An 11,418-nucleotide genomic window follows, 5' to 3' on the forward strand; every position below is an offset into this window, starting at 1 on the left:
AACTAGAAAAAATCTTGTTCCAATTTTAGACAATAGTCCTTGGCACCCCATGCAAGTTGATGATCTGATCCAAAAATATTCGAGCTACTTTTTGAGTCGTAAAGGGTTGGGAGAGGCCTATAAAGTGGGCAAATTTAATAAACTGATCCACAACCACCAACACAATTTTTACCTTTCAACAGCAGTAGCCTCTTTACAAAATCCATAGACAAATAGCTCCAAGCCTGCTCCGAACGCTCTAGGGGCTACAACAACCCGGGGGTTGCCACCGATTCATGCTTACATCTTTGACAAACATCACAAGACAACACATAGTCCTGTATTGTCCTCTTAAGACCAGACCAATAGAACAGTTTCTTGACCTTATGGTAGGTGCTCCGAATTCCCGAATGTCCCCCTACTGGTGAGCCATGTAGAGCTTGTAAATTTTGGACTTAAGCTGCTCACAGTCCCCAATCACGATTTACCCATGAAATCTCATCAGTCCACCCGAAATAGAATACCCTGGCTTAATAGATGGGTCCAGCAGTAATTGCTCCTGCAACTCCTTAGTCCATTTAGGTAACGAATAACTCTCTGTAATGTCCTGCATCCGGTCAGGAATGATGGGAGTTATGGCTGTCACTGATCCTTCCTCAAAACAACGGGATAGCGCATCTATAACTGCATTTTCTTTGCCCCCGTCTATATTGGGTAGTATAATCAAGCCCCATCAACTTGCTCATTCTCTTCCATTGCAGCTAAGTCTGCAACTTTTGCTGTAAAAGGAACTTCAAGCTCTCATGGTCAGTATGGATGATAAAAGACTCGCCTTCTAGATAATGCCGCCATTTCTCTACTGCTATCAAAACAGCCAGCAACTCCTTGTCGTAGATACTTAACCCCGCATGATTTGGCCCCAAAGATTGACTTAGGAAGGCTATAGGTCTGCCCCCTTGCATAAGAACAACTCCGACCCCCATACTGCTCGCATCCGTTTCTAATACAAACAGATGACTGAAATTGGGTAAGGCTAGAACCAACACCTTACTCATTTCTTTTTTTAGCCGTTGGAATGCCTCCTACGCCTGTGCATTCCACTGAAAATTATCTTTTTTTAACAGCTCTGTTAGTGGCTTACTATAAGATCCCATAGTTGCGCACGAAGCGTCGATAATATTCTGTCAACCCCAAGAACCCAGCATCGCCTTATCCAATGTAGGCTCAGGCCAATTCTTCATAGCTTCCACTTTGTTTGGGTCCATAATTACCCCTTGGGCAGAGATAATGTGGCCCAAATATTCCACCTGCCGTTGGGCAAAAGCATGTTTCAACCTCTTCACATATAGTTGGTTAAACCTAAGGATCTTAAATGCAATCTGGAGATGGCTGAGATGTTGGTAGAATGATGGGCTATAAATCAGTATGTCATCGGAAAAAATCAGTATAAACTTGTAGAGATAAGGCTAAAAAATCTGATACATTAAGGATTGAAAAGTGGCAAGAACACGTGTCAAACCAAAAAGCATCACATTGAACTCATAATGCCCATGGTGTGTCCAAAATCCAGTTTTGTGAATGCCCTCAAGTTTCATACGAATTTGGTGATAACCAGCCTTTAAAGTCTAGCTTTGAAAAGAGGGCTGCATGTTTGAGTTCATCTAGGAGGTCTTCTATTATTGGTATAGGGAATTTGTCTTTAATGGTTATTGAATTCAATTGACAGTAATCAATACAAAAGTGTCACAAACCGTCTTTCTTTTTTAACGAGAAGGACGGGAGAAGCAAATGGGTTGTGGCTAAGCTGAATAATAGACTGCTGTAACATTTCCTTAACAATATTTTCGATTTCAGGTTTTTGTTTGGGTGGATATCTATAAGAACGGACATTAACAGGTTTCGAATTAGGTTTGAGAGGTATAGCATGGTAAAAAAAATGCACGTTTAGGAGGTAAGGATGAGGGTTCTACAAGGAGATCCTTAAATTCTTCCAACAAATTATGTAAAGAGTCAGATTCATGTACCTGCCATAGTGGTTGGCCCGAGCTATTGACTGTCACCGATAGCTAGCCCTCTTACGTTGGCACCTCCTCCTCCTCTATGGCTTGTAATGAAAACAAGTGCGCCACCTGGTGGATCCTTGCTTTCAGCAGCTTCCCCAACCTTTTTCTCGTGATGAGTTTGCATGTCCTACCGTCCAAACTCCCACCCAAAGTCACTGCCCTTCCATTCTTTATTAAAATCAAAGATGATAGGACTAATTTTCCTCATCCAATTGACTCCTAATACCACATTGCATCCTCCCAACTTTAAGAGCCTCAAGTCTCAAGAATACTTCACCCTGCATTTCCAAACGAAAATTTATGCAAGCCAATTTGCTCACCATCTTTTCTCCATTCGCCACTGTTACTGTCAACTACTGTACATTAGTGGCTACACATCCCAATTTCTTTTCTATCTTTTCATCTAAGAAGCAATGAGTGCTTCTGCTATTGATCAAGATCATCAACCTGTGATTCCTCGCCTTTCCTTCCACTTTAATTGTTTTGTTGTTTACCAAACCCCTTAACGCATGTAGGGATATCTCCCCATCCTTTTCTTCAGCCTCCATCACCTCTTCCTCTTCTATCACTTCCTCAGCTATTAGAACTTCTTTGTCTCCTTCCAACATCAACAATTGTTTTCTGCATTGGTGGCTTGGTACATATCTTTCTCCGCATTTAAAACATAGACCAGTCTGCCTTCATTGCTCTATGGTTCCAGATCTGCCACCCAACGCCTAATTTCCCCCGGCCATTGGCACCATATTGTTTTTCACCATTAGGCACACTTTCACTACCTCCTTAACACCCTTGCGGTTAAAAACCACCGGATTACTTTGAAAGAAAAATTTTTGCTTCCTCGTTAGGGTCTCTACCAACAATTTGTCACAGCAGTGTGGTGATTGTTGTAATGAGCGGAAGACTCAAACATAGTAACACAAGTATTCATAGAATCCAAACACTTCGGCAGAAGGAAATCACACAAAGACTTACGCAGAAAATAAACGCAAGCAACAAGATAAACCGAGAAAAGGGACACAAAAGTTTTTACTGTGGTTCACTTTAGAATAGGGCTACGTCTATGTTGAGCTTCGGGAGAAGAGCTCATTGCGCTATTTGGAGAAAAAGTTACACCCTCAAACATACAATCTGTACATCAATGGTTCTCTAACAAAAATAACCTCTCAATCACCAAATACAGATTAGAAGCAAACCCTAAGAACCAGAGATTACACAAAAACATAAAACATAGAGAATGAAAAACCATTGCTCACCGAAAGAACCCTTCTGCCGATCGCTCTTCCCTCCATTTTCTTCTTTCTTCAATTTTCCTTTTGCAATCTTCAATCCCGAGGAACTGTAGTATTTATATAGAATCTAAGCGGTTGAGATTGGATCCAAATAAAGACAGAATTGAGGGCCAATGATGGATCGTATAACACGATTAATAGAAATGGCCAAAGGACAATCAAGGGGCGTCGAGCAGAGATGAAAAGTTGTTGATGGTTGCCAAGTGATCATCCATCAGGCGCCTATGTTTGGGCAACTGAGGTTGCAAACTTTACCCTTCATCAAGACGACATTGTTTTGATGTAATTCCCTCCCAAGGTAAAAAAGAATGTTGTCGTGGATTTTCTGGAGTCTTTATTCCCTGCAAAATTTGAATTTACGAATCCCACAAGATCAAGAGTATCATATCTTCTTTTATAACATAAGCTAATATTAATATAACCATTAATATATCTTAACAAGTATTTCAAGGCATCCCAATGAGGTTTTTCAGGGTTTGACATAAATCTACTTAGCAAAGAAATTGAATAAGCAAGGTTTGGACTAGTACTGATCATTGAATACATAATGGTTCCAATTGCATTTGTATATGGTATATTTTCCATCTTAATAATTTCAAAATTTGAAATGGGACACTGTGACTTTGATAGAAGAAAATGACCAGTTAAGAGGATCGTTGCAGGTTTACATTTGTTCATACTAAATGTTTGCACTACCTTTAACAAGTAATCACATTGATGTATTTTTAAACTGTAACTGCTTCTATCCCTTGCTATTTTCATTCCTAAAAATTTTTTAGCATGCCCTAAGTCCTTCATGTCAAATTTCGTATTTAACATAGATTTTAATTCACTAATTTTGGACTTGGATTTGCTAATTAACAAAATATTATCTACATACAACAACAGATAAATAAGAATATCTAAAAGAGTAAAATAAAAGCAGATATCATATTGAATCCTAATAAAACCAATTCCTGTTACAAAATGGTCAATTTTTTTGTATCATTGTCTTGGAGACTGTTTTAGGCCATGCAAAGATTTCCTTAATAAACAAACATGTTGAGGTTTAATTAAATCAATGTATCCAGCAGGTTGAACCATATATATTTGTTCATCTAGGTTACCATGTAGGAAGATAGTTTTAACATCTAGTTGTTCAAGTTTTAGATCAAAATGTACAATAACAACAAGCATTAAATGGATAGTTTTAAACTTGACAATTGGGGAAAATATTTCATTATAATCTATACCCTCCCTTTGAGTGAAACCTTTGGCAACTAATCTTGCTTTGTATTTAATTGGATCAGAGAGAGACATACCTTCCTTTAGCTTGTACAACTACTTACACTGAATTAATTTTTGATTCTCTAGTCTGGAAGCCAATTCCTATGTTTCATTTGCAACAAGCGATGCCATTTCTTCATCTATGGCTTGCTGCTATCTGCCATTGTCTTGAGAGTGGGCAGCCTCATATGTAGAAGGCTCACTGTCCCTCAATTCATATTCTGCAACCAATGCACAATATACTAAATCCGAATAAGTATACCTAGAGGGTGGTCTTACCACCCTCCTGCTTCTATCCCAGGCTAGTTGATAGTCACTAAGATTTTGTTAGGGAGCATTAGTTTGTTCCTTCTCAATCTCAAGGTCATCTATTTGTTCCTCATGATCAAAATTGTGATCATAATCAAAATTGTGATCAGAGGTATGATTAATAGGGGATGTAACACCGCCCAAATTTGGTTCAAGTGTGGCTGGAGAACCTGGCTGGTCATTTATTACGGCTAGTTGCTCCACTTGAATCTGAGTATCACCTAAAATGGCATGATCATCTAAGTTTCTGTCCTCATTAGGTTCTAGTGCATTTGACTTACAAGGAAATTTGGTTTCATTGAATATGGCATCTCTACTAATAATTATCTTAACTTCACCTGAATGCCTATCCCATAATCTATATCCCTTAGTACCTTCTTGGTAGCCAACAAACACACATTTTTTGGATTTGGGTTCTAATTTTCCCTTAGATTAATGAGCATACGCCTCACAACTAAAAACTCTTAGGTATTTGAAATTTACTTTCTTATCAGTCCATATTTCTTCAGGACATTTAAAATTTAACATTGTTGAAGAGCTTCTATTGACTAAGTGGGAAGCAGTTGGAAGTGCCTCTCCCTACAAAATTTAGGCATATTTGAGGTAAATAGAAAACACCTAACTTTTTCAAGTAGGGTTCTATTCATTTTTTCAGCCACCCCATTTTGTTAGGGTGTGTTTCTAATTGTCTTATGTCTAAGTATGCCTTGAGTTACAATATACATCAAATTCCCTACTACAGAATTTCAATCCATTATCTGTCATTAATATTTTAATCTTCTTATCAGTTTGGTTTTCTACTAAAATCTTTCAAATTTTAAATTTTTCTAATGTCTGATCCTTGGTTTTTAGCAAGAATATCCAAAGTTTTCTAGTGTAATCATCTATAATGGAAAGAAAATACCTGTTACCACTATGGGAGAGAACTTGGGAAGGCCCCCACAAATCAACATGTAGGTATTCTAGGCATACCTTCGACAGGTGAGTTCCTTGAGGGAAACTCAACATGTGTTGTTTGCCCAGAATACATGACTCACAAAAATCTAAGGATCCTGCAAACACTGTTCCAAGGTAGCCTTAATTTTTCAGTGCCTGCAGACCTTTCAGGCTCATGTAACAAAGTCTCAAGTGCCATAAGTCTGTCTCATCAGAATTTACAATGCAAGCAAAATGCATATTAATAGAAGGATGATAGCAACCATTTAAAATGTACAAGCCATTTTTCTTGGTACCAGGCAAGATTAGATTATCACCTTTAAGAACATGCATGAAACCATTTTCTGCTTTATATGAAAAACTTAACTCATCAAGTGTGCCAAGATAGATCAAGTTTTTTTTTAAACCTGGTACATACATCACATCAGTTAAAATCCTTGTTTTGCTATTATGTAATTTTAAAGATATGTCACTAATACCTTGGACACTACATGAGTGGTTATTACCTATATAAACTGTTCAAGTTTCTTTATGGTTAAAATTTTGAAATCATTCTCTATTGGTGCACATATGAAAGGAACAGCCTGAATCCATTACCTATTCATTTTCAGCAAATGAACTAGAGACAGTAAGCACTTCAGCTAAACAATTAGAACTACCTGCATTCACATTTATGTTCCCCCTGTTTTTGTTTCCTAATAAAATTATAATAATATTTTTTAATGTGACCTTTTTTCCTACAGTGGTAGCATTTCTACTTAGTTTGTTTTTGTTTTCTCTTCTTATCCTTTTTCTTTCCTTTAGACCTTGTTCCATTAGATTGATTAGAATTACCTATGTGACTTCTACATCATTTTTAGCTTTCACAAACAGATTATTTCCTGACTTCTTAGATGAATTTAGTTCAAGTTCTATCTTTAATACTCTAGATTGCAAGATCTAAACTAGGAACTATGCCAGTATATCGTAAAGCATGTTTAACAACATCATAATCATCAGGCAAGGAATTCAATAAAATCATTGCCTCACTAATGTCTTCCAGTGTTTAGTAAATTCATCTATATTTTCATCCATTGATTTAGAGGTATCCATCTTAAAGTTAAACAACATGTCTTTTAGATATATAAGATTAGGTGCAGTCATAACAGAAAACAGATAATCAAGCTTATTCTAAAGATCAGTAAGGTTAGACATACCATCTACCTTTCGAATAACACTGTCACTGAGATGGAGAAATTTCATATTGTAAGCCTCATCTCTTATTTTCTCAGTTCGAGCAATCTAGTCTATGGATCATTTCCGATCATCTGGTCCCCGTACTATAAGCACTTTGTGATGAGAGAGTAAGACCCTCATCTTCTTTGTCCAACTACCGAAATCCCCTTTTCCATCAAATATTCCGATTTCAAATCGGGTGGACGCCATCTTCGCTTTGCACGAAGGTAACCTAGACCTCTAGATTAAGACTCACTCAGCACACACCCACTGACAATGAATCTCGAAGACCCTAGAGAAATGGTTTGATTTACAGAGCAAAGAACATACCCCCCCCCCCTTCGAAATTGAATAACCTGGATTCTAACTTAAACCCTAGAACACGATAATATAACCGTGTTCTGATACCACTGTTGTAATGAGCAGAAGACTCAAACACATCAACACAAGTATTCATAGAATCCAAACACTTCGGTAGAAGAAAATCACACAAAGACTTACGTAGAAAATAAATGCGAGCAACAAGATAAACCAAGAAAAGGGACACAAAAGTTTTTACCGTGGTTCACCCTAGAATAGGGCTATGTCCACGTTGAGCTCTGGGAGAAGAGCTCATTGCACTATTTGGAGAAAAAGTTACACCCTCAAACATACAATATGTACATCAATAGTTCTCTAACAAAAATAGCCTCTCAATCATCAAATACAGATTAGAAGCAAACCCTAAGAACTAGAAATTACACAAAAATAGAAAACATAGATAATGAAAAACCCTTGCTCACTGAAAGAACCCTTTTGTCGATTGCTCTTTCCTCCATTCTTTTCTTTCTTTGATTTTTCTTCTGCAATCTTCAATCTCGAGGAACTGTAGTATTTATATAGAATCTGAGCGGCTAAGATTGGATCTAAATAAAGGCAGAATCGACGGCCAAGGATGGATCGTATAACATGATTAACAGAAAGGGCCAAAGGACAATCAAGGGGTGTCGGGTAGAGATGAGAAGCCATTGATGATTTCTAAGTGGCCATCCATCAGGCGCCCATGTTTGGGTAACTGAGGTTGCCCACTTTACCCTTCATCAAGATGGTATCGTTTTGATGCTTCATTCACAATAGTGACAATTAGCAACTCTCCTGATTCAGCGAGAATCAGAGGAGTGTGCTGGAACATAAAAGAATAACAGAGAGGGAATTGTAGAGAAAGAGGAAGAGAAGTAGGAGGGAAAGTAACTGAGTTTTTGATTGAATTTTTCAATTGCTTTTACAGAAAAATGAATAAGCATATATAGCTTGTTCCGCGGGTGTTGTCACAGCAGATCCCACCCTCTTTAACCAACTAGTTTGTCTTATTCTAGCACCTGGACACCTAGCATAATTGCTTAACAAACTATTCAGCTGGAAAAAAAATACAATCAAGGGAATAAAATACTAGGCAATACAAAATGGGTAGTATCCGCATCTAAACACAAACTTTAGTTGCAAAAATTCAGATTTCTCCCCTGTCTTGTGACACAGTTCTTGTAGTCGAGCTCCTTTCGTTGCCTCTCTGACTGTTTTCAGTCGCTGTATCTTCACTACTGGCCTTAATTCGTCACTCAACCCACTTATAAAACTTGAAACTAAGTAGGCTTCGCTTGTTCCCGGATTCAACGTGAGCATCATTGACTTGAGTTTTTCAATTTTTTCTTGGTATTGCTGCATTGTTCCCACTTGCTTTAGCTTGTTCAATTCTTCCACAATGTTTGCTAAATTCTTATCTCCAAATCCTATACAGAAATTCTCCATGAATCGTGACTAGCTGTTGCCTTCTTGCGACTTGTACCAATCTTGAAACCAAGAATCGGCAATGTTGTTCAAGTAGGTTGCTGCTAACGTTATCTTATGCTCTTCCGATGTTTGATAGAGACTAAATAATTTCTCACACCTCCGAACCCACCATCGCGAGTTTTGTCCTTCAAACATCGGCATGTCCATCTTGGGCATAGGAAATTGGGGAGGGATTAAACCAATGACATCACTAACCTTCGACCTGCTTGCCCATTTCTGACCTTTGTCGCCAGTGCTTCCGCCTCCAAGCCTGCAGTTTTCGTGATTCTTGTTGGCACGACCGATTCCTTCCAACCTACTCGCCCAATTCCGACTTCCTTCGCCGCCAATGTTGTCGCCTCCAAATCTGTGGTTTCCTCGATTCTTGGCATCGTTCCATGCCTAGACAAGACCAGTTCCAAGCATTCTCTTGGATGAAATTTGGGTGATAATCTGATAGAATTCTGACCCACGAACATGAGCATAAAGCTTTGGATTTGGTCCTTCACTTCTTGAAACTGGCCGGAGACTTGGTCCTTCACTTCTCGAATTTGGTTGAAAACTTCCTCCCACATGTTCGCCATTGCATGATCCAACTTGCGATCAATGGTCTACTCAATCTTTCGTTCAATCACACCATTGATGGTTGCCATCTTCCTTTGAATGTCTGCCACTGTCGCACTGACTTGCTAAATTTGAAGCTCCATCTGCTTCAACCGTGTGCCGTTCGCCGTTCGCCATTGCCCAAACAGAATCGTCGACCAGTCCAAGGCTCGAGCTCCAATACCAAATTGTTAGGGTCTCAGCCTGACAAGGGGTAATTCTCCTCGTGTGAGGGGAATTAGGGTTGAGTTTAAGAGAGAGAGAGGATGAACAAAGAGAATTTAAGAGAGAAGGAAATTAGAATTCATCAAAATATGCATTGATGATCTCTTTTTGAGAGGGAAAGCCCCTTATATATGCCCATCCTCATAGGCGGTTCAACTGTTACAACCACCTTCAACCGCTTAACTCCCTCAACTCCTACTGTTATTTTGTTACAATCTTCCAACTGTATCAACTATCATTAACAACTTCTTGTTACGCTACCCTCTACTTGTTACAACCTCCCCATACATTGATTAATCCCTCTAACTACCCTTAACCAACGTAAAGGGTCCTGACAAGAATATGCATACATAGGAGCTCGTATGTGTTTGCAAGATGCACTTAATTGAATAGAACACTTGAAAGATTAGCAACACATGATATGATGATTATCTACGAAACTTTCACTTTCTTGATCTCCACGTGTTAGGCCAGAACATCAGATGTAAGAGAAACGAAAATAGAAATGAGTTATTGACCAAGAACGTGGATGGTGCGCTATAAGGTTAGGGTGAATTATAAGCATGATGCAGGACAGCAACCAAAAAGTGTAGCAAGTGGGGAAAGAAGTAGTGGTAGTAGTTTGAGAAGAAATAAAAGCTAAGAGAATAAGAGAAGAGAAGGGAATGAATGGCCAAGAGAGAATCAAGACCAATGTATTCAATAATCAAGAGGTGAATAAAAAGTTACATAATTAGCCAAAACTAAACTAATTATTAGTATGATTAAGAATCTAAGTTCTAATAGGATTCCAATCAAAATCCTCTAATGTGATGATAATCATCTAATAGAAATAGAAATAGAAACAAACCAAAATAACAAGATAAATCCTAGGCACGTGTAGATTAGGGCATCCCTTTCATCTTCTTGATTCTCAAATTTCTTTCTACTCAAGCATGATGTTCTAAAAAATGTTGGAAATTCTACATCCTGTTTGATGTCTGCAAAAACTCATGTCTTGGCTACAAATTGTCTTGTGGGTTTCATAAGAATGACATCGAATCCATGCTTCATCAGTCTTAGGATATACGGGAAGTTTCATCTCATATTCTTTCTGAAGTCTGTTATTTAATTAGTCATCGTGACAATTGAGGGTGGAAGAAGGAAATAGTATGAAGAAAATCTCAACTGAAAGTCAAAATGTCTTTATTATAATGAGAAAATAAAATAAGAATATAAAATATGCTTATACTTACGTATATATCTATTTTTACACGTGTGTATAAGTAATTTATACTATATTTTGTACGTAATGCTAGTAGGGAAAAAATAGCTCAAGGTTTGTTCCTATGCTTTGCTCAGTAGATGAAAAGCCTTCTCTCCTTCCCCTTACCAATGAATGGGTTTTCTTTAAATCTTTACTCTTTACCTAATAGACAAAAAAATAAAGAAGACTAATAATATTATCAACAGGATCCTAGTGTAGTAGAGGCAAAACTTGTATGGTACTTATTACTCCTTTTGAATTCTTTTAATAAGATGATCCTAAATTAACTTTTTACTCAATTTATTTTTTAAGAAAAAATCCTTTGGGCAGCTGTGGGCATTAGGCATAGACTCAAACCCAAGTGATCTGCGAGGAAGTTTGTCCTTTACAACCATGCACTTTTCGGTAATTTGGCCACACAAGCAGTTGCTTCAAATACCCTTTATTCCATTACATAAGATACACCTACTTTCCCATTCAC

Source organism: Diospyros lotus, chromosome 4, assembly GCF_014633365.1.
Source record: "Diospyros lotus cultivar Yz01 chromosome 4, ASM1463336v1, whole genome shotgun sequence".
NCBI lineage: Eukaryota > Viridiplantae > Streptophyta > Magnoliopsida > Ericales > Ebenaceae > Diospyros > Diospyros lotus.